Source organism: Dermacentor albipictus, unplaced genomic scaffold (genome assembly GCF_038994185.2).
Source record: "Dermacentor albipictus isolate Rhodes 1998 colony unplaced genomic scaffold, USDA_Dalb.pri_finalv2 scaffold_36, whole genome shotgun sequence".
In the NCBI taxonomy this organism is placed as follows: domain Eukaryota; kingdom Metazoa; phylum Arthropoda; class Arachnida; order Ixodida; family Ixodidae; genus Dermacentor; species Dermacentor albipictus.
The window spans coordinates 1,397,110-1,419,520 of NW_027225590.1; the positions used below are offsets into that span (position 1 = coordinate 1,397,110).

At 45.9% G+C, this 22,411-nt stretch overlaps 1 protein-coding gene and 1 long non-coding RNA gene across 3 annotated transcripts in view; one reads left to right on the top strand and one right to left on the bottom strand.

Annotated features, from left to right (window-relative positions):
* Positions 1–5,927, top strand: part of LOC139052813 (uncharacterized) — a 28,815-nt gene extending 22,888 nt beyond the window's left edge. Inside the window, exon 3 of the long non-coding RNA XR_011510075.1 lies at positions 5,812–5,927. This is a non-coding gene — a long non-coding RNA (uncharacterized lncRNA). The remainder of the gene's footprint in view (positions 1–5,811) is intronic.
* The window catches only part of LOC139052812 (transcriptional adapter 1-like), a 324,652-nt gene that overhangs the window by 17,649 nt on the left and 284,592 nt on the right, over positions 1–22,411 (bottom strand). The gene's annotated exons all lie outside the window — the stretch shown is intronic.

Here is a 22,411-nt window from a genome sequence, read left to right on the forward strand (position 1 = left end):
TCCCTAGAAGCACAGGATCCATACTTATTGAAAAACTATGAAGGCCTTGTGAATTTTCTGGCATAACATAGTACAAGTTCCAGCTGGGGATTCAGCATAGATGTTCAAGATCTCGACTATTCCTTACCACATGGGCCCCAATTGTGAAGTGTTAAAGATTGCATAACAAATCAGAATGACGAGGTGTCATTCCGCAGCACGTGCAGGATGGCTGTTGAAACCTTTCTTGAACTTCTGCACTTTTATTTAGCAAATACGCATGTAGGATTCTGTGGTGAAACGTATATACAGGCAAAGGGTGTGTGCATCGGGTCAAAGGTAGCTCCCATCCTAAGTAGCATCTTTTTGGGAAGCATAGACAGAGAGTTGGCCAAAGATTTAGAGGGTGTAGTAAATAAGGTATACAGATATGTCGATGACTACTTGATTTTAGGCTGTCATGTAGACAAGGGTGCTTTCAGGAATAGGGTTGTAGAAGCCTTTTTTTCTCAGGGCAAGGGTTTAACGTTTACTTCTGAAGTACCGGTAGATAACAAGCTACAATTTCTTGATGTCAAGTTAGAATTCCTACCGGAACGTGTGTTGGTCATTTTCACCCCGAGCTGGAAAGCCGCTAATGAATTATGCCTCAAACCATTCCAGGCTTGTGAAGAATGGCATAGTCATTTCTTGTTTCCGGTCAGCGTTGTTGAATTCATGTCACGACACCGTAAAGAGTGCATTTTTTGAGCAAGTAGATAGGTTGAGAAACGCTGGGTACCCGTTCGCCGTGATGTTGGCGTCGTGCGATAGGCTAATGAAGAAACTTAAACAGGATAAACGACAATTCAAAAAGAATCAAAGGCAAAAGGATGTAGCTTCCAAGATTTCAGTGATTCCGTATGTGCATGGCCTTTCACACAGACTTAAAAAGGTGGCTGGTAGTTACGCAGTAAAAGTGGTATATTCAGCGAAAAACAAAATAGGTAGTGTGTCCTCTAAGGTTAAAAATAAGTTCGAAAGAAAGGATGATGCAAAGAAAAAATGTAGTGTCAAACATCCGCGCAAGAACCAATTTGTTGATTGCGCGATGAACGTTGTATATCAGATCCCTATGACGTGTGGTCATGTCTACGTAGGGCAGACAGCGAGATGTACTAACACCAGGTTAAGGGAACACTTGTACAGTCTGAAATGTCGCCCTAGCACGCATTTGGCAATGCATTGCCAAGAACATGATTGCTCCCCCTGTTTTAGTAACACCAACATTTTGTATAGGAATAGGAATCAAACCGCGAGGGAAATGGTGGAAGCACTCTGGATTGAAAAACAAAAAGAAAGATGCATCAGCCATCCATCGGTTTCATTGTTGGATAAAGAACATTCACTTCTATCATCACATCTTTAACGTATTTGATCGTAAGTAGATGTTTCATGCACCTTGCTGCTCTTATGTTGACTGGGTGGCTTTCGTCCACGTCTTTGGTTTTCTATCACAAGTGGTATATGTACCGTAGATGTGCTCTCTGAATGTGACGTGAGTGTAGAAACCGTAAAAAAGAAGGCGGTGGAGTTATTGAAGAAATGTGACCAAGAAAAGCTTGCGTCACATGTAAAAAACTCAAAACGTATAAAATTGGAGATACTTTTTGCAGCAAAAACCCACAAACAAGGAATCCCGTTTAGGCCAATTGTGTCTGAGCGAGGGTGTTGGCAGGTTATGGTCGCTGAGTTCCTGCAAAATATGTTGAATTCCTTAGAAGTACAGGATCCGTACTTATTGAAAAACTCCGAAGGCCTTGTGAATTTTCTGGCATCAGATAAGACAAGCTGCAGCTAGGGATTCAGCATAGATGTTCAAGATGTCTACTACTCCTTACCGCATGCGCCCCTAATGTGCAGTGTTAAAGATTGCATAGCTAATCAGAATGACGAGGCGTCTTTCCGCAACACGTGCGGCATGGCCGTTGAATCCTTTCTTGAACTTCTGCATTTTTATTTAGCGAATACACATGTAGGATTCTATGGTGAAACGTATATACAGGCAAAGGGTGTGTGCATCGGGTCAAAGGTAGCTCCCATCCTTAGTAGCATTTTTGGGGGAAGCATAGACAGAGAACTGGAAAAAGATTTAGAAGGTGTAGTATATAAGGTATACAGATATGTCGATGACTACTTGATTTTGGGCTGTCATGTAGACAAGGGTGTTTTCAGGAATAGGGTACTAGAAGCCTTTAATTCTCTGGGCAAGGGCTTGACATTTACCTCGGAAGCACCGGTAGATAATAAGCTACAGTTTCTTCATGTCCAGTTAGAATTTCTTCCGGAACATGTGTGTTGGTCACTCTCGCCCCGAGCTGGAAAACCGCTAATGAACTATACCTCAAACCATTCCAGGCTTGTGAAGAATGGTATAGTCACTTCATGTTTCCGGTCAGCATTGTTGAAGTCATGTCACCACACTGTAAACATTGCATTTTTTTTTAGCAAGTTGATCGGTTGAGAAAGGCTGGATACCACCGGCTCGCTGTAATCCTGGCGTCATGCGCTAGACTAATGAAAAAACTTAAAGTGGGTAAAGAAACATGCACAAAGAATAAAAGGCAGGATTTAGCTTCCAAGGTTTCAGTGATTCCATATGTGCATGGCCTTTCACACAGACCTAAAAAGGTGGCTGGGAGTTATGAAGTAAAAGTGGTCTTTTCGGCAAAAAACAAAATAGGTAGTGTGTGTTCTAACGCAAAAAATAAGTTCAAAAGTAAGGATTATGCAAAGAAAGAATTTCGTGTTAAACATCTGTGCAAGAACCAATTTGTTGTTTGCCGAAGGACGTTGTTTATCAGATTCCTATGACGTGTGGTCATGTGTACGTACGGCAGACTGCGAGATGCATTAACACGAGGTTAAGGGAAAACTTGTCTAGTCTGAAAGGTCGCCCTAGTACGCATTTGGCGATGCATTGTCAAGAACATGATTGCTCACCCTGTCTTAGTAGCACCGGCATTTTGTTTAGGCATAGGAATCAAACCAACCGGCAGCAACCGGCCAACTGGCAGCAAGGCCTCGTAGAAGATAACCTCGTGAGATTGGTACATGCGTTCGTAATGTGTCATTTCACTTACGTCGCGGCTATGCACAACTGGCAAAGATCGGAGCGGGATAAGCTCAACGCATTAACCAGGAAGGCAATCAAGAGAGCTCTCGGCCTCCCCATATACACTCACACGGAATGCTTACTTCAACTTGGCATGCATAACACACTAGAGGAAATAGCAGAAGCACAGGAGAGGGCCCAGTTCGTCAGGCTATCTACCACACAAGCTGGAAGACACATCTTACAGGAGCTGGGCGTTCCCCCCACAGTAATCAAAACAAAGTTCTGTAGCATTCCTCGAAAGCAGCGGGACCGCATCATTGTGGCCCCGATCCCACGAAACGTCCATCCAGAGCACAACGTGGGAAGACGTCGGGCGCGCACGAAGGCTCTCCTGGAAAAGGCTCGTGAACGGGTTTCGGAGAACAGTTTCGTAGACGCAGCACGCTACGCCGACGGACAGGCCTTCGCTGTAGTTAGCATAGATCATGAAAGGCAAATAACAAACCCAATCTCGATTCGGACGACATTCTCTGAGATCGCAGAGCAGGCTGCAATAGTGATGGCCTTACTGGACGACAAGAGGACATCAATCTACAGTGACTCCATATCGGCTGTTAGGGCATTTGCCAAAGGAACCATATCCGAGCTGGCCCTAAGGATACTAGGAAGCAAGAAGATCAAGCCACACACATTGATCTGGTTTCCAGCCCACATGGAACAGATCGAGGGTGCCCTGCCCAACCTCAATAAGTCGGCACACGGAGCTGCGCGAGGGATCATCAACCGCGTAGCAACCGGGCAGCGTGACGCTGGGGGTACTGACAATCGGGACTCTCCTTCCTCGTACACCGAAATTACTAAGCACTTCTACTTGGCTCGGAGGATCTACCCCCTCCCACATTGCAAACTCAATAGACCTCAGGCTTTGACACTAAGGCTTCTACAGACGGGGGCTTACCAAAACCCCCTACTTCTTCACAAGGTGTACCTCGAAATGCAGACAAATGCATGTGCACTATGCAATGATTTAGCGAATTTACCTCACATGCTCTGGCGATGTCCCGGGTTACACAGCGATGAAAACAACACTTCCTCACGTTAGGATGCGGTCCTACACAGCCCCAACCTCGAAGAACAGTTATGGGCTGTCCAACGGGCCCACGACGCGGCGGAGAGACTCGGCCTCTCTGTCCCGACGTGGGAGTGGCCCGCTGCACGCTAGTGCGCGCCCTTGAGGACCCTAATAAAGTTTTTAATCCATCCATCATCCATAGGAATCAAACCGTGAGAGAAATTGTGGGAGCTGACTGGATTACAAAACAGGAGCTGACTGGATTGCAAAACAAAAGGAAAAATGCATCAGCCATGCTTCTGTTTCATTGTTGGATAAAGAGAATTCGCTTCTGTCATCATATCTTTAACGCATTTTCATCGTAAGTGCTTGTTTTATGTGCCTTGCTGTTTTTACATTGATCGGGTGACGTTGTTCTGCAGCATTTTATCACAAGTGTTATATGAGCTATAGGCATGCTCTGTTGACTAGAGCGCAGATCTGTCGGTATTTAAGCAGATGGTCCTTCGAAAATAAAGCCAGTTGTTAGAAAGCGCTCGTCCTTGTGTTGCTCCTTTTCTTCGTCCCTGTTTGTTTGCGCACAAAAAGTTTTTTAAAAATGAGTACCCTATGATGCTAGTGATTTGGTGATTTCGTCGGCAAGTACATTAGCCTCAATTCCTCTGTGGCCAGGAACCCAGCATAATACTACATGTCTATGTGATAAATAAATTTTGCATAAGAGTGAGTAATGTTCTATAAACACAGGATTTCTATGTTTTTGTAAAAACATTAACGCTTTTACAAGACTTAACGAGTCTGTGAATATGATTGCCCTGTCAAGTTTTGATTCTTTTGTATGTTTTACCGTGGACAGTACTGCATAGGCTTCTGCAGTGAAGATACTTGTTAGGGTGTTCAATACATCAGATTTAGAAAAAGAGGGATCAACAGCAGTGCAAGATATGCCAGCATGTGATTTCGACGCATCTGTGTAGAATTGGGGGCAGGAGTACTTCGATTGTAGCTCACGGAAATGCATAGCGATTCCAAGCTCAGGAGCATGCTTTATGACCTCTACAAAGGATACATCACATTCTATGACCTGCCACTCCCAGGGCTGGTAACAGCTTAGCTGGAGGCATGAGGCGATGTTCAAGAATTGGGACATCCATTTCTTCGCTAAGTTCTCTCACACACAGTGAGAAAGGTTGTTTCATAGAGGGTCTATTATGAAAATGGGTTGCACACGTCAAGTCGTTAACGGTTGTGGAACACAAATGTTCCTTATTAGAGTGCACTTTTAGAAAATAGGTGAAGCTGATGTATGTTCTCTGAAAATAGAGGGACCACTCATCTGACTCTATGTATAGACTTTCTACAGGGCTTGTTCTAAATGTGCCAGTGGCCAGGCTGATACCCAGATGGTGGACGGGATGTAGCATCTTTAGCGCGCTCGGGGCGGCAGAGTGATATACCACGGCACCATAGTCTAATCGTGATCGAATTAAGCTCCTGTAAAGATTCAATAAACACTTTCTGTTGCTATCCCATGTTGTGTAGGATGGGATTTTAAGTAAATTCATTGTTTTTAGACAATTGGTTCTAAGATATTTTATGTGTGGAATTAAAGTAAGCCTGGAGTCAAGTTTAACACCTAGGAATTTGTGTTCTTTGTTCACAGGTCTTCGTGGCCCATATATTCCAACAGTGGGATCTGCAGCAAGCCCGTTCTTCCTGGTGAAAAGAACACAATAACTTTTGTTGGGGTTCACTTTGAACCCGTTTCCATCTGCCCCCTTAGAAACTTTGTTCAAGCACTGTTGTACTTGTCTCTGACACAGTGTAAGGTTGCAAGATTTGAAAACTATTTGTATGTCATCTACGTAAACGGAATAAAAAATAGCTGGCGGTAATGATGTATGAAGCATGTTCATCTTAACAACAGAGAGCGTGCAACTGAGTACGCCATCCTGGGGTACCCCAGTTTCCTGTATAATGTACACGACAATGCATTACCCATTTTCACCCGAAATATACAGTTGTGTAGGTAGCTTTCTATAACGTTTAACAAATTGCCGCAGATGCCCAGCGCCGACAGGTCGTGCAGGATTTCGTACCGCCAAGTTGTATCGTACGCTTTTTCCCTGTCAAGAAACAGAAAAGAAGGATTGTTCATGCATGAAGGCGTCGCGAATGCTTGCTTTGATGCACACGTGATGTTCGATTGCAGATCGCCCTTCCTTAAAGCCACATTGAAATGGGTCAATCATTTTGCTGGACTCTAGGAAATGTACAAGACGGCGATTGATCATTTTCTCAAAAAGCTTACAAAGGCAGCTCGTAAGCGCTATAGGGTGGTAGCTGGTCAGCTATGATGATATGATGATATGAGATATGATGTATCTTTACCATGCTTCAAAACAGAGATCACAATAGCTTCTTTCCATTTAGATGGGTGATACCCAGCAGCCCAGATAGTATTGAAAAGAGTGAGTAGTGTGATTTGTGTGTCATAGTGCAGGTGCTTAAGCATACTGTATATGATTCTATCGGGGCCTGGTGCAGAGCTCCGACATACTGATAAGGAAGCTTTAAGTTCGGCAATGGTAAAAGGACGGTTATAAGGATAGTTTTGGATACATTTCCGATTAAGTGGTTTAAGTTCTACTATTGCATTATATTTCAGAAAGTACTCCGAATAGTGAGAGGAGCTAGACGCAACTGAAGTGTTCACCGTGAGCATCGGTCGGGTCTTCCAGCTCGCTTCCTTCTTTATCAACCAGGGGCAATGGATGGATTTGTTGTCCCTTAAGTATCCTTAGCCCGTTCCATACTTTTGCCTCCTGTGTGTATAAGTTAATGCTGGACAAGAACCTCTCCAAGCTTGTCTTCTTAGCTTGCCATCGCATTCGCCTTCCCTGTGATTTATTGTTTTTAAATTCTATCAAATTTTTCCAAGTTAGGGATCGGCGCAGTAAGCCCCGTGCTTTATTTCGTTTTTCTCCCCACCTCCTTGCAATCATTTTTCCACCAAGGAACTCGCTTTTTGGATGAGCTACCGCTTGATTGTGGAACGAAGTTATTTGCTGTCTCGATCATAAGAGTGGTAAAATGCGCTACCATGTCAACAATACTAAAATTGGTGATGAAATGATGGGATAGGTAGGCGGATTCCTTAAAATGGTCCAAGTCGGCAGAAGCTAGCTTCCACCGATGCGTATGTAGAGGGCATTCATGTTCAATTAAGTTTAAAGGTACTGGAAAATGGTCACTTTCGCAGGGATTTTTAATAACACTCCGCTCTATGTAAGGGATAAGAGCTGTCTTGCCAATAGATAGGTCTACAGAAGAATAAGAATTGTGAAACATATTATAATAAGTCAGTTTGCTTTTATTGAACAGGCATTTACTGGTGTTTACTAAAAAGTTCTTGATGAACACACCTCTCGCATTGCATTGTGAGTCTCCCCACATCCTGATGTGAGCATTAAAATATCCCCCGAGTATGTAAGGCTCGGGAAGCTGGCTAATGAGGTTACAAAAGTCTGTTTTTTCAAGATGATGGTTCGGGGTATATAAATGGAACATACAGTGAATAATTTATTAAAAAGAATGGCCCAAACTGACACTGCCTCAAGGGGTGTCTGAAGGGCAACGTGTCGGCAAGCTACAGACTTGTCGGTACTGTTGCTACACCGCCAGAGGCGTTAGCCTTGTCATGAAGCCGAGTGGCGTACTCTTTCCACAGTGCTTCCCGGGGAATTCCCCTACCAGCCTATAGTGCTTCGTGAAAACGTGACAGCCACGGGTCTTAGCTCGTAGCAGCTGCAATAGCTTGTGCTGACAACACTCTGGGGTAACACTCTTGGAGCATAAAGATATCCGGTGGGTTCTCAACGTGCAACTCAGCTGTTGGAAGCGGAAGCCAGCTCAGTGCATCGTCATGGGGAATGTGGCCACCAGGTGTGTCCTTGAAGACGTAATCATAGCCAAACAGGAAGAGTGCCCAGCGGAGTAGTCAAGGTAAGCAAGGCTCTGGAATCAGCTTATTTAACGCGGGAAGCCCCAAAAGCGGCTTGTGATCGGTTGCTATTTCGAATGGTCACCCCAAAAGGTACTGCTTGAAACATGTTACTCCAACTGCCAACACTTCCTTATCAAGCTGGCTGTAGTTTCGTTCAGCCGTGGCCAGGCTTCTGGACACGAAGGCAATTAGCCGCACTCCTCCCGGCACTTCCCGCCAGGCTAGAACCGCGCCGAGACCGTATGGCGACACATCTGTGACTAGCACAGTACTTTTCTTTGAGTCGAAGTGCGCCAATGTCTCCACAGATGCTAAGAGCTTCTTACTTTCGCCGAGGGCCTCCCCTTGAAGTGACGTCCAAATCCTCGGTGTACCTGGTACCAAGAGACCATTCAAAGGATTGAGCACCGCCAACAAGCGAGGAATGAATTTCCGGTAAACGTTGATCAGCCCCATGTAGCTCTGTAAAGCTTCCCCATCCTGTAGGCTTGGTGCCAATAGGATGGCTTCGAGATGGTAATACCAAACACTTCCACCCAGTCCCTTCCGAAAAATGTTGGGCAAGTTGCACTCACCACTAATAATGGCAACGTTGCCTCCTGCATGCCTACCTACACTGTTGCCGTCATCTTTCCCAACACGGCTGACAGCTCCCCAGAACAGCTTTTGAGCTGCACGTCAGTATGTTCCAATGGCTCCCCTGGAAAAAGCATGTTAAATTTCACGTTGCTTATTATCAAAACACTGGCCCCGGTGTCCAGTTCCATCACTAGCGGCATGCTATTGACAAGAGCTTCGATTTTCATTTGTTCTGGTCCGGCAGCACAAAGAGACCACAAGGTGTATTCTTCACCTTGCCTGAACTCTGTTTCGGGAAGGTTATTCATGTTGTGCACGTAGTGGGAGCCTGTGCACAACATGCATCCCATTCCTTCCATTGGTTGCAGGTGCCTTGCATACCCCTGTGAGGTGGCCCTGCTGGCCTCACTTGAAGCAAGTGGTGTTTCGGTGCCGGCAGCACGACGTCTGGTGCTTCCCACTGCACCAGGTGCACCTTTGTTCTGTCATGTCCCTTGCTGGCCGTTCCACGATGTTTGTCGACTGTTCCGAATCCGTAGAAATGGACGACAAGCATAGCATGTACGAGTCATTTCTTGTGGCTTCTATCACCATCACAAGATGTTTCGGAGTTTCCAGGTCCAATTCTGTGCTTTCCAAAAGGCGGGTCTGCATTCCGGAGTTATTAATTCCACAGACAATCAGATCACGCATCATCCACTCATGCACAGCGCCAAAGTTGCAGTCATCTACTAGCTTGTTAAATGCAGCTACTAGTTACTGACGGCTTCACATTCCTGCCTTTTCCTTGAAAATAACTAGAACCCTGCGACTACATCGGAAATTTTGGGCCTGAAGTGTGTGCTGAGGGCCACGCAGATCGCTGCGAGTGTCACATCACACGGCTTTGTAGGCGACAGTAGATTTCGTAGCAGCAAGTACGTTGCTGCACCGCAGCTTATCAGAAATGCCGCCTTCCTTTTAACCTCAGTTACATCGTTAACAGCGAAGTGAAGCAAACAACGCTTGTGGTATCATGGCCATTCACTCGTGCTTGCGTCGAAAGCTTCCAGCCTGCATATGGATGACATTCTTGTTGAAGCCAGTGGCACGGATGTTTTCAGCCACGCCCAACTCAGTGATTTTATCTGTCATCGCCAGTTGTCATGTTCTGCCCAGATAGCGCATGCATAAGGCTCGGTCCGAGTGCTGACTGGCCCAGCCGGCCGGCAGAACGTTTGTTTCAATGGTTGTAATGGGCACAGGCCGATGGCAACAACATAACAGCCGGCTTCTGGGAAAGAGTCCCATAATGTCAAAGGCCGTGACTTGCTGTCGATTGGCTGCATGAGCCTGGGGGGTTTGCCCACACAAGGCTTCACACATAGGCACATGTGGCACGAGCGGGCATAGTGAAGAGCGTCACACTTCATGCCTGGCCAGATAGCAGAGTGGCACAACTTTCCCTTCAACAAATCCATCATCAACATGGATTTCGAAAAGGATTTTCTACCACAACACAATTGGTTACTATAGTTCACACCTTTACAGCTTGTCCAGATACGAACAGTCAAAGTGATGTAATATTCCTAGATTACAGCAAAGCATTCGATACAGTCCCACACAATAAACTAATGACTAAGCTTCGGATGATTGGCATACCAGAATTATTCATTTCCTGGATTTCAGCCTATCTGTACAACCGCAACCAGTACGTTCAGGTGGTAGAACAAGTCTCTGGCTGCCTTCCGGTAACTTCTGCCGTTCCGCCGGGGAGCATACTTGGCCCTCTACTTTTTTTTACTATATATATTAATGATATTGTCAATGTCATTAACACCCCAGTTCAGATTTGTCTATTTGCTGATGACTGTGTTTTGCTTAGAGAAGTTACCTGCATTCTGACCAATATGACCTTAACTCTAACTTAGACAATGTGTTGAAATGGTGTGAGCAAAAGGGAATGCTTCTTAATGCAACTAAGTGTGTCTATCTCCCCATAACGTGCAAAAAAGTCCCTTTAGACTACACTTACAATTTAGCTGCAACACCTTTACTGAAAGTAGCATGCTATAAATATTTAGGCTTAACATTAACGAGTGACTTATCATGGAACTTGCACCTAAATACCATCTGCTCTGCCGCTTTCCTGAAACTATGCCTTCTGCGCCACAAGCTCAGGACTGCTCCATCTAGTGTTAAACTACTCGCTTACTTTTCCTTAATTAGGCCAAAATTTGAGTATGCTTCCATAGTTTGGGACCCTCACACAAAAATTAACATTATGGACCTAGAAAGAATTCAAAGAAAAGCCGTACGATTTATTTACAGTAAATTTGAGGCTACTGACTCCCCCACTGCATTACTAACCGATAACGGTATTGAACTATTACAAATTTGAAGAAAGAAAAGTCGGCTAGAGTTTCTTTCAAACTTAATTAATCATAGGATAGCCTTAGACACCGCAAAATACGTATCCCCCTTGACAAGCAGACCCACTCAGCACCATTACCCTTATTCTCTAACACCTATTTTCGCAAGGACTGACACTTTTCGGTACTCTTTTTTTTCACAAACAATAGATGACTTGAATAAACTAACTAAAGCATATCCCCAGCGCCCGTGAGCTGTATATCATTTGTGTAAATCTTGTTATTTCGTGTATTAATTATAGTTGTATTGTAATCAAGTTAAAATTTTTCTTAATCGTCTACCTTACGACCAAACAATTTGTGTGAAAAACGTGTTACACACTTGTTTCATCTTGTTCTTCTGTGTATATCATCTTTGCTTTTTGCTCACCCTGCTTGCACTTGTCCACAGCATTGTATAAATAAATAAATAAATAAATAAATAAATAAATAAATAAATAAATAAATAAATAAGTCATGGAAATAGCTCAAGGTGGCTTTACTTAGAGTGGGGAGCATCACCACCTTGAAAGACTCCTGGGAAGCCTCTGCAGATGAGATATAGTGCAGGAGAACTCCATCAGCGTCAAGTAGATACATATACAATATGCCTGCAATAGTACCAGCTGCGTTGCACTCAGCTGCAACAGCAATGCCGGCTGTCCGTTGTGGGGGTTCCGCTCTGCATGTGGCTAGGGTTAAAGGCGAGCTCCGGATCTAGCCCCACACAGTTGTTCCGTGGTACTCCCCAGTCTGTAGCCCGGGAATCACAGCTACGTCGGGTTCGAATGAATAAGGCAACCAGCGTTGTCAAATGCAACAATGTTTATTGCTACAAGCAATAAAGAACACTGGCAGAGGGAAGTCCTTTTTGTAATAATAAATAGGCTTGCGTCGTTGCCTGGGATAGTGAGGCAAATGGGGTCACTCACAGGTTGCGGCAGGTGATCCAGACCGGCAGGTTAGGAGTCGGGCATCAGAGAGAGAGGGTCTCCCCTGGTAGTACGCTTTTATACCTTCTTACCTTTTGAGAGGGGAATGTCCTCCTCGACCACTGGATACCTCTCTCCTTTCCCACGAGCCGAGTGGGGGAAAGGGGTATGCGCGTCACGAGAGCAACGGAGAACGAAAGGGTGCATAGTGCCCCTCTCTCGTGTCTATGCCGGCTCGAGGTATCCGCCACGTGCAAACGGGATGGCGTGAGTACGTGGGAGGAAATGGGAGCGGGTGTTCCCCATGCAGTGCGTGCCCGGCGACATTGTCACCCCACTCCTTTTGGGAGCTCAGCTCCGTGAGCCCGTCAATCATTTGTCAACAAAATGGGTCACCCTGTTGTGCCTTTAGCAATTCTTGCCTGCTGAAGACAATGCCAGAGGAAGTAACGGAGGCCACCACGTAAACGTCCTCTCCCAAAGCTGGCAATTTGTGGATTGCTTCACCATCAGGGGTTGTGCCGTTCGAGCCATTGGAGACACAGGCTCCGGTCTCTACTGAGTGCGAATTGGTGCTGTTCGAGTCATGAGAGACAAAGGCTCCGGTCTCTACTTGGTGCAAATGCTCACGGCAATGGCGGACTAAAGGGTCAGACACCGAAACGGGGGCACATGACAGGGCGCCAGCCATGACGTTCGAACTCCCTTAACGGTAGCGCACAGCAAAGTTGTACTGCTGCAGTGTCCACGCCCAACACGCGAGGCAGCCTGAGGGCTCGGGCAATCAATTAATTCAGGTGAGTGCCATGTGGTCCGTCTCCACTACAAAGGGCACTCTGTCAACGTAGCAGTCGAATTTCCGGAGAGAAAAAACTGTAGCGAGACACTCCCTTTCGGTCACGCTGTAGTTGCGCTCGACGGTGTTAAGTGACCGGCTGGCAAAGGCGACTGGTCGGAGAATGCCGTCGTGCTCCTGAAGCAGCACAGCCCTAAGGCCAAGGTCGCTCGCGTCAGCTTGAACAATAAACTCCCTGTTAAGGTCAGGCACCTGCACCCTCTTGCTCAGGACCCCAGCTCCATTGTGCCGACTTTTTCAAAAATGCAGTCAAGGCCACTTGGAGAGTGACGCAATTCTGGATGAACTGTCTGCAGTAGTTCACCATTCCCAAAAAGTGCCTAAAGCCCTGAATATTCGCTGGCATCAGGTATTCGAGGATGACTCGGACCTTCACTTCACACGGCAGAACACGACCCCCGTCGATGGTAAAGCCCAAGAGGGAAATACAAGTCTCAGCTACTTGAGCTTTCTTGGGGTTTAGAGTGAACCAGGCGGCACCGATGACAGTGTCATCGAGGTATGCCAGCACATAGGCCACTTAGCATTCCCCAGAAGGCGGTCAATCAATCTCTGGAACATAGCTGCAGCTTCAGAGCAACCAAATGGCATACAGGAAACTGGTAAAGACCTCCGCGAGAGGTGAACGCAGTTTTCACCGCATCAGCTGGCTCCACCTGAATCCGCAGGTAGCCACGGCTAGCATCCAGGGTGGTCAAGTAGCACGCATCGCCTAGATTAGCTACCACTGAGTCCACATTAGCCATAGGATAAGCACCCTTCCTCGTGACCTCATTCAGCTGGCAGGAGTACCCACAGAGGCAAAAACAGAAGTCTCTTTAGGAGACCATTACCACTGGCGAATCCCAGGGACTGTTCGAGCACTGAACAATAACGATCTCAATAAGCTCATCCAATGCCTGGCCAATGGCCTTCCTCTTGGCCACACTAACAGGGCGAGGTTTGCAACTCCACGGCAGTGCGTCACCTGTGTCGATCCGATGTTGCACGAGGTAGGTGCAACCCGGTCGTTCAGTGAACATCGCGCTGAATAGAGTCGGCAGTGACGACAGGTGTGCCTTCTCGTACACCGACGAGCTGTCAGACAAAGGCGGCAGCGAGCAGTCCGAACTTCTGCTTAACGCCAGGGTAGCTGGAATCTTGACCACCGTAGCAGCGCAATGCTCGTGAGAAAGCGGTTCGCACCGACCGTCTTCCGCCGTGCCGGCCAAGGTGCCAGTATTGGCTATGGAATGAGGGACACGAGCCAAGGAGGCTGCGCTAGGTCTCCTCTCCTACCAGGGTGTCTACCAAGTTGACATTTCCAAATTCCCTGAGTTTTCCAGGTTTTCCCTGAGTGTCTTTGCAAGGTTCCCTGAGTGATACAGAACTTTGTTTTACATCAAGACAGGGTGACACCATGTCGCCCGATGCTGTCACTCTCTAGTAATCATGCTAAAAATTAAAAAAAAAATACTTAATCCAGTTTGAAAAGTAAGGAGTAGCATTTATTTGATTAAAAAAAAAAATTGAAAGGAGGGGTTAGTAAAATGCACAGGGAATAAAATATCTTTGAAAAAAAATGGTAAGACTCATTGCAAATCGAGTTGAACATTCTCAAATGTGAATAAAAAGGAGATGCATACAGAAACAAATGTTTTCGAATATGAGATATTTTTTATCAATTGACAGCAAGCTCATTGGTACAAGGCCCTAACTTTGTCACAAGTGAGATGCTCTCTCAAACCTGGTGTGTCAACCTCAACTGTCCTGACATACTCTCAGCCCGCGCATATTGCCTGTGTTGCGTTTCACTGCTTTAAAGAGTTTATTTTGGTTTGGATGAGGGACACCTGCCTCTCGGCGTCAGCCAACACTTCATTCACTGAGTTCAAGCTCCTTGAAAGAAGCGGCGGCACGCTTCCTTTCCTGTTCATTCCTCAATGCATAGGTTTCTTTTTGCTCTCGGCCTCCTTCCACCGCGCATTCACCCCATGGACCATCTGAAGCATCCTCTTCGTCAGTTGCACAGTCAACGCCTAATTTTTTGGACACCCTTGGGGCCGCGAAACCGTCCATAAAATCGGGCAGTTCGAAAAAATGTATGCACGTCTTTTACTGCCGTGGATCCACACGATGGACGAAATCCGTCTTTTTCGCGACGGACGGTGCATCACGTGACTACGCGTCACGGATTTGTGCCGTCCGCGCGTCGTCCGTGACCCCCACGGACGGAAAATGCTGAGCTATTTTTCGCATCCGGATTTTGGGGGTCGAATGCTGCGGATTTAGCCTAGCATACTCTACAGTCTGGCAACAAGCGCGGCTTTGGAATCTTTCTGAAATAGCTTCGTCGCTGCTGACACCATTCGTGTCCAATTCGGACAAAACAACAGCCGTTGCGGCCAACCGTCGTTTCCTTTCGATCTCCATTTTCATTCAGAGTGAAAAACACCTATGACAAAGTGTTTGTTACACGGATGGCGCCATCTAGAGTGAGTAGAAACAAACAATCGTGTTAACTTACGGCCACTGAGATTCGCTCGGGCCGCCGCAGCATCTTCGAGGCCATGTTCAGCCAATACAGCCACTCTGCCTACACGCCGAGAATCTGAGTATCGCTTTCGGAAACGGTGCCCTCTGATGACAAATACATTGCTGTCGAAGCTTCTGGACATAAATTTAAGCCAAATACAATCCTCAGTTTGAAAGTTACGGGCCACACAGTGGACGACGACGACTTGATAGGTTCGAGGCGGACGGCAGTCGCTTCGGGCGGTGCCGCCATCTTTATTTTTCCGGCGCGGTCGTCTCCTCAGTCCGTCCGTCGTCTGGAGGCGCTTCGCAGCCGGACAGGCGGCGGAATAAGCGTCCGCGGCACAGATTTGCGCAGAGCCGTCCGTCGTGTGGATACACCATAAAAGGGTTCAAATCGTCACAGGCACATCTGAAAAGGCCTAGCAGTACACTTATTAGGCATATCTGTGCTCGTACTGTGACAGGAGATGGCAGGCAGATGCGTGTATAATTAAGGAATAGATACTGTGTCTCGTGTCAATTGCCCCTACCCACGCTTGCTATGTTTCACTGCAAGACCTTTGCGTATGTTTCACCGCATAACATTTCCGTATTGAGGCAAATCTGATTTTCAGGAACCTGAGCTTCGAAGCCAACCGCGAGGACCACAAAGACAGAGTCGGTGCCATTGTTTATAGCGACGAATTCTTTCAATGAAAAACACGGCGCCAAACAGCAAGCAGCTAGGCCCAGCATTTACCATGGCGGCGAGGTAATCTAAACGGTGGCAGTGGTGTCTTTGATTAATGCGGTTTCGGACCTGCGGTGACAGCAAGAAATCCGGAAAATCGGACAGTAAAGGGTTCTTCTGTCCGAAATTGCAGACATTCTTATACATTGACTCTCTATGGAGTACGCGGTGGTGCCGCGAAGCCGTCCGAATTGTCGGGCATCCGGAAAGTTGGTCGTTGACTGTACACTGGCAACTCCTCCAGCCAACATGGCGTCGAAAGACCCATTTGTTATGATCCCTCTCTGTTACGCAAGCCAGCATTACCACGACTTTCATTCCCTTTCAATAGAATTACAGCTAATTTTCCCTAATATAAGCAAAAATTCCCTGAGTTTTCCCTGAGTATTTCCAGACTATTCAACATCCCTGAGAATTCCCGGTTTTCCCAGTTTTCCCGGTTGGTAGACACCCTGTCCTCCTGCTCTTGCGTGGCATCCGGTGTCTGGGGGCCGACATGGCCAGCAGGAGTGTAGCAAAGGGTTGCACGGGGTCAGAAGGGCCCGCTTTGCAGTCTCCGCATGCGACATCAATCATGATACCCTTGCGTGCGAGGAAGTCACGTTCAGGGAATCACAGGCACATAAAGACTCGGGAGATGCACAAAGCGCTGACGGCGCACGTGATTCTCCCAGTGCCCAACCAACCACACAGAGTGGCATGAGTTAGCCGCACCGCTCGCGAGGTGGAAGGAGGTGTCGCAGGCTCTAACATGTGCCAAGAACGCTGGCACAAATGAGCCATAACCTCTTTGCCGAACAGTGAGACCGAAGCCCCACTATCCAGCAGTGCCACAAACTGCCAACCTGCGATCGTAAAGGCGAGGAAAGATGCCGGCATGGGGGAAGAGTCAGTTCCAGCACAACATGCCACTAGAGCCAGAGGTTGTGTTTCACCACCATGCACTCCTACTGTTGCTGGCGAGGGGGTGCTCACCAGCAGCTCATACCGTTTCCTGATGGGCGAGGAGGCTGTGGCGTCGGGCGGCGCGCTTTGCGTGTTCGGGCAATATGGATGCATTCATGGCAATGGTAGCAGACATGGAGGATGGAAAAACTGAGGAGGGGCCCCGACGTCACTCTTCGTGAAGCTAAGTGAAGGCTGAAGGTGGCATTGCTCCACCATCATGTCAGGCCAGTTCTCCTCTCTTGTTTACATTTCTCGTGAAAAAACGCTGCGCTGTGCGCAACCTGGCTGCTTGGATATCAATCAATCAATCAATCAATCAATCAATCAATCAATCAATCAATCAATCAATCAATCAATCAATCAATCATTTTATTTCCTTAAAGAAGGAGGAGTACAGGACTAAAAGCTTGGACAGCTTGACGAGGTCCCGACCCCTTGTAAGTTGGCATAACAGCAAGATGACAGCCAGTCATACACAAGAAATGAAAAAAAAAAACATCACAATGTAACGGGTAATACAGAGTGAAACAAGACGGCAAGAAATAATCAACACTCATAAATAACAGTGGAAAACAAAATTAGGAGAAGGCAATGTCTAGTCTTGCAAATAAATAAGTTGACAAAAACGTTTAATGCGAGAGTTTCGGTTTCTGGAGGGATCAAAATTTTGTCGGTCTAATAGGTTTAAAAGCGAAGGTAATGTATGGGATAAAGATTGCTCATCATAAGAGGTTCTTGGGGTAGGCACGAACCACATTTCTTTATGTCGGGTCTGTAGAATATTTGTATTTTCCCGAAGTTTTGCCAGATGAATTGTATCATCAATGCCAAATTTTACGAAATCTTTGTAGCACAACATCAACCTATAATTGTAAAAACAAAATACAGGAAGAATTTCATATTTAGAAAAAAGTGGTTTTGTGGAGTGCGTATTATGGACATCAGCTATGTAACGCACAACTCTTTTTTGTAGCAAATGTAGTTTGTGCAAGTTTGTCACACCAGTTGTACCCCACACCATGACGCAGTACTGCATGACAGATACCACCAGAGCATTGTACAGCATAATTTTTACCTTGGTCGGGAGTAAGCGACGCAGACGAGCAATAACACCAATGGCAGATGACAATTTAGATTGTAGATGATCAACATGCTCATTCCAGGTTAGGTGCTTTGTAAAACGCACCCCAAGGATATTAACGCAATCCACTATCTCTAACTGCTCACTGCCCAGACACAAATTCATATTAGTTGTCAACAACTTTCCTCTAGGCGCGTACAAGATAACTTTTGTTTTCTTAGGGTTGATTTTTAAGCAGTTTATCACGGACCACCGCTCTAAGTCAGACAGCGTCTTATTAGCCTTTATTTCTATATCTGTTTCCACGTTGCCTGTAATAAAAACGGTTGTGTCGTCGGCATACGAAACGAATGTAGCGTTATCTGTACAGCGTACAATGTCGTTTATATAAATCAAAAATAAAAGTGGGCCCAAAATGCTGCCTTGCGGCACACCAGTGATAACTGGCTTCCTTGAAGATATTGTGTTACTAGCATCTACGAACTGTGATCTGTGGGACAGATAAGATGTCATAAGCGAGTGGGCGGTTCCACGTACACCATACATTTCTAATTTGTTAAGAAGGATGGAATGATTAATTAAATCAAAAGCCTTAGAGAAATCTATGTATATGCCTAGTGCCATATGCTTCCGGCTGAATGCATCTAAAATTATTTCTTTTTGGCTCAGGAGGGCTGTTTCCGTAGAGCGGTGCTTTCTAAAACCATGTTGAAAGTCTGCAATCAAATGGTGACGGTTAAAGAATGAGAGTAATCGCGCATGCATTATTTTCTCAATACCCTTAGAAAATACTGGAATTATTGATATAGGCCGATAATTATTTAATGCTGTTTTATCACCGCGCTTGAAAACGGGAACAACGCGGGTAATTTGCATTCTCTTAGGAAAGGCACCTGTTGATAATATTAAGTTATAAACATGGGCTAGAATAGGGCTTATAATATCGAGCACATACTTTATAGGGCGAATCTGGATACCGTCGGCGTCTAGTGACTTGCTGTTGCTTGTAGCTCTAATAGACGAAAAAACTTCAGGAGAAGTAGTTGGAGCAAGGAAAAGCGATGCTCCATTCCTGTTTACTGGTAGAAACTGAGCGTGGTTAGTTAGGCTTTGTTCTAGGTCCTGTTGCGGTGCTAGAGTAAAGACTTCATTAAATGCATTTGGTACTGCGTCTCCAGAAATTTGTTGCCCATCATGTTCCAATATATCAGGAATAGCTGAGTAAGAGTTAGGCTGTAACAAGGCATTCAATTTGCGCCAAAGTACATCACTTCGTTGATTAGCAGGGTCACTAAATATTCCTAAAAAATAAGCATCTTTGGCAGTTCTAAGTTTATTTGTTAAACTGTTTCTGTGTTTCTTAAACGCCTTAAGCAAGGCTTCATCCCTAGATTTCACAAATTTGGCATATAAAACATGTTTTTGTTTAATCATGTCAAGAAGCTCAGGGGTCAGCCAAGGTTTCCGCGCTTTAGGTGGCCTCGTAATTTTTTTGCATGGAAAATGCGTATCATACAACGGTTTAAAAATATTAATAAAAGCGGAATATGCAGAGTCGCTGTCTTGTGCACAATAAACACTGTCCCAAGTTTGCTGAGCAATGGCATGGCGAAAAGCCTCCAGATTAGATGGCGTAATTGACTGAATGTAGACTGGTTCCTTAGTTTTTTGAGTCACACGATTGATTTTACTCACTAGCAGAATAATGCCTAGATGATCACTGATATCAGTGTACAGAACGTCGGCCTCTAATGAATGAATATTTATATTTGATATGAACACATCTAATAAGGAGGCGCTGTCAACAGTGATGCGTGTTGCTGTAGAAATTGTATTTGAAAAACCGCAAGTTGTAATTAGAGTCTGGAAATCATTTTGCAGCGGAGAAGATGACAGCATGTTTATATTGACGTCACCACCTAAAACAAGATTCATTTTTTCTTCTGTTGCATAACTGAAAAGCTTTTCAACGAAAGCAAGAAAGCGGGTCGCATCACCTGATGGTGGTCTGCACACAACAGAGAACAAGTTTGTATGGCTTTGTAGTGTCAGTACCTCATAATCGGTAGTTGTACCAGTGAACTCGTCGACTGGTTCAGCAAAAATATTATCTTTGAGCAAAAGCGCTACACCGCCCCCTCGCTTATCCTGTCGACTACAGAAGAACGACTGATAACCAGATAGCTGGAACAATTGTGATGTGGGCGTTAACCACGTTTCGGTTAACATTATGACAGTAATCGGTATTCCGAAGCTGTGTATTAACATGGTAAGTTCATCAGTCTTATTTGCGAGCGATCGAACGTTTTGATGAAAAAATGTCATTGCTGGTTGCTTATCTGATATAAGATCCTTTACCTCGGATGGTACATAACCCATATTTTAGATAAGAAGCTACCAGAAAAAAAATGGACCCAACTGTTGTTCCTACGTCATCTTCTGCAAGTCATCAAGATGGCAAATGGGGACAATGGGGCTGCCGTCTGATTTCCGGGCAAAAATCTTGCCATTACGATACCAGGCATATTTCCAGCCGAGTTCTTTCTTTTTGCTGTTCACCGCTCCAAACAAGCGTTTCATGGGAGGAGATAAGTGTTCATTGATATAAATCGGAGTGCTGAGCTCCAGCTGAATATCTTCTGTTGTCAGCTGCTTTTTCCTTGCCTTCTCTAGGAAAGAATCGCGCTTGGCCCTGTGTCTGAACTGCACCACAATATTAGGGCAATTAGCGTTACCGCTTGTCCTAACTCGGTGGCAAACTTCAACATCAGAATCCTCGAAAGGTACATCGAGTGTACCTGCAAGTTTTCTGGCTATATCCAGGGTGTTTTCTTTTGGCTTCGTTGGTACACCTTTGATTTCTATGTTGAAACACCTGGTATGCTGGTCATTTTGCATGAGCCTTACTTCATGATCCTTGAGTTTTGCGAGCAGGGCATCTCGGTCCTTTTCCAGACCCTCCACTGTGTTCCTTAGATCAGAGTTTTCATTTTTCAGCTCACTCACAGATCTTTTCATTTCCTCATAGTTCTTGTTCGCAAATTCCAAGAATCCCTTCATTTCTCTAATTTCTTTCCTTGAGTCTCTTTCCAGGCATTCGCGCAGTTCTCTAAATTCATTCTTCAACTCGCGTTTAAGTTCTTCGAAAAGTTTAGATAACTCTTGCTTGCCTGTCATTGATACCAGAGCGCGGGACAAAACGGAGATAAGCGAACAAGAACGCGAGATAAACAACGGAAACAACAGTAACAGGAATGTGACAGCAATGTGGCATAAACAGGAATGTGGCAGCAGCAGCTACGGCCGAATGTGCATCCCACTATGTAGGAGGGGCATAAAAATCACCAACCTGTACAGGCGGAAAGAAGTGGTTCAGTATGCGTGCACGTAGCCGTAACCGCTGCTGCCAACTGATGCGAACGTGCTTCTTGCAGGGCTTTTAAACCAAGGGGCTTGGGGTCCCGCGCAGGCGCGCTGCGGTAGACGGCAGGCGGCAGACTCGGCCACTGTCAAGATGCTTTTTCTTGGGGCGATAAGCGGCGCAGCCTGGGTAGATGAAGTCTTCTTGCCGGCAGTTCCTTGCAGCTGTGATCTGTACAGGCGGAAAGAAGTGGTTCAGTATGCGTGCACGTAGCCGTAACCGCTGCTGCCAACTGATGCGAACGTGCTTCTTGCAGGGCTTTTAAACCAAGGGGGCTTGGGGTCCCGCGCAGGCGTGCTGCGGTAGACGGCAGGCAGCAGACTCGGCCACTGTCAAGATGCTTTTTCTTGGGGCGATAAGCGGCGCAGCCTGGGTAGATGAAGTCTTCTTGCCGGCAGTTCCTTGCAGCTGTGATCTGTACAGGCGGAAAGAAGTGGTTCAGTATGCGTGCACGTAGCCGTAACCGCTGCTGCCAACTCCGCAGCATGCAACTCCGCAGCAATCCTAAACCAAAGCATGTAATCATGATGTCTTATCTCATCACCATTGCCAAAGTCATGTTGAAAGAATTTCATAATGAACTTCGCAAATTGGGCCATCAGGTCGGATCTGCTGCATTTACTGGCTTTTATGAAAATAAACTGCTTTATCAGCCCAGCCAACTGAGCTGTTCTCATCAACCGCAGGTACCGGCTGCTGCCCAGTTCTTGCGTGTTTTTAAAAAAGATCTCCTTTATCGCTCCCTTCTACTTGCTTTTCTCTGCTTGGACTTCCTGGGGCTCCCAGACAGACTTGCGAGCTAG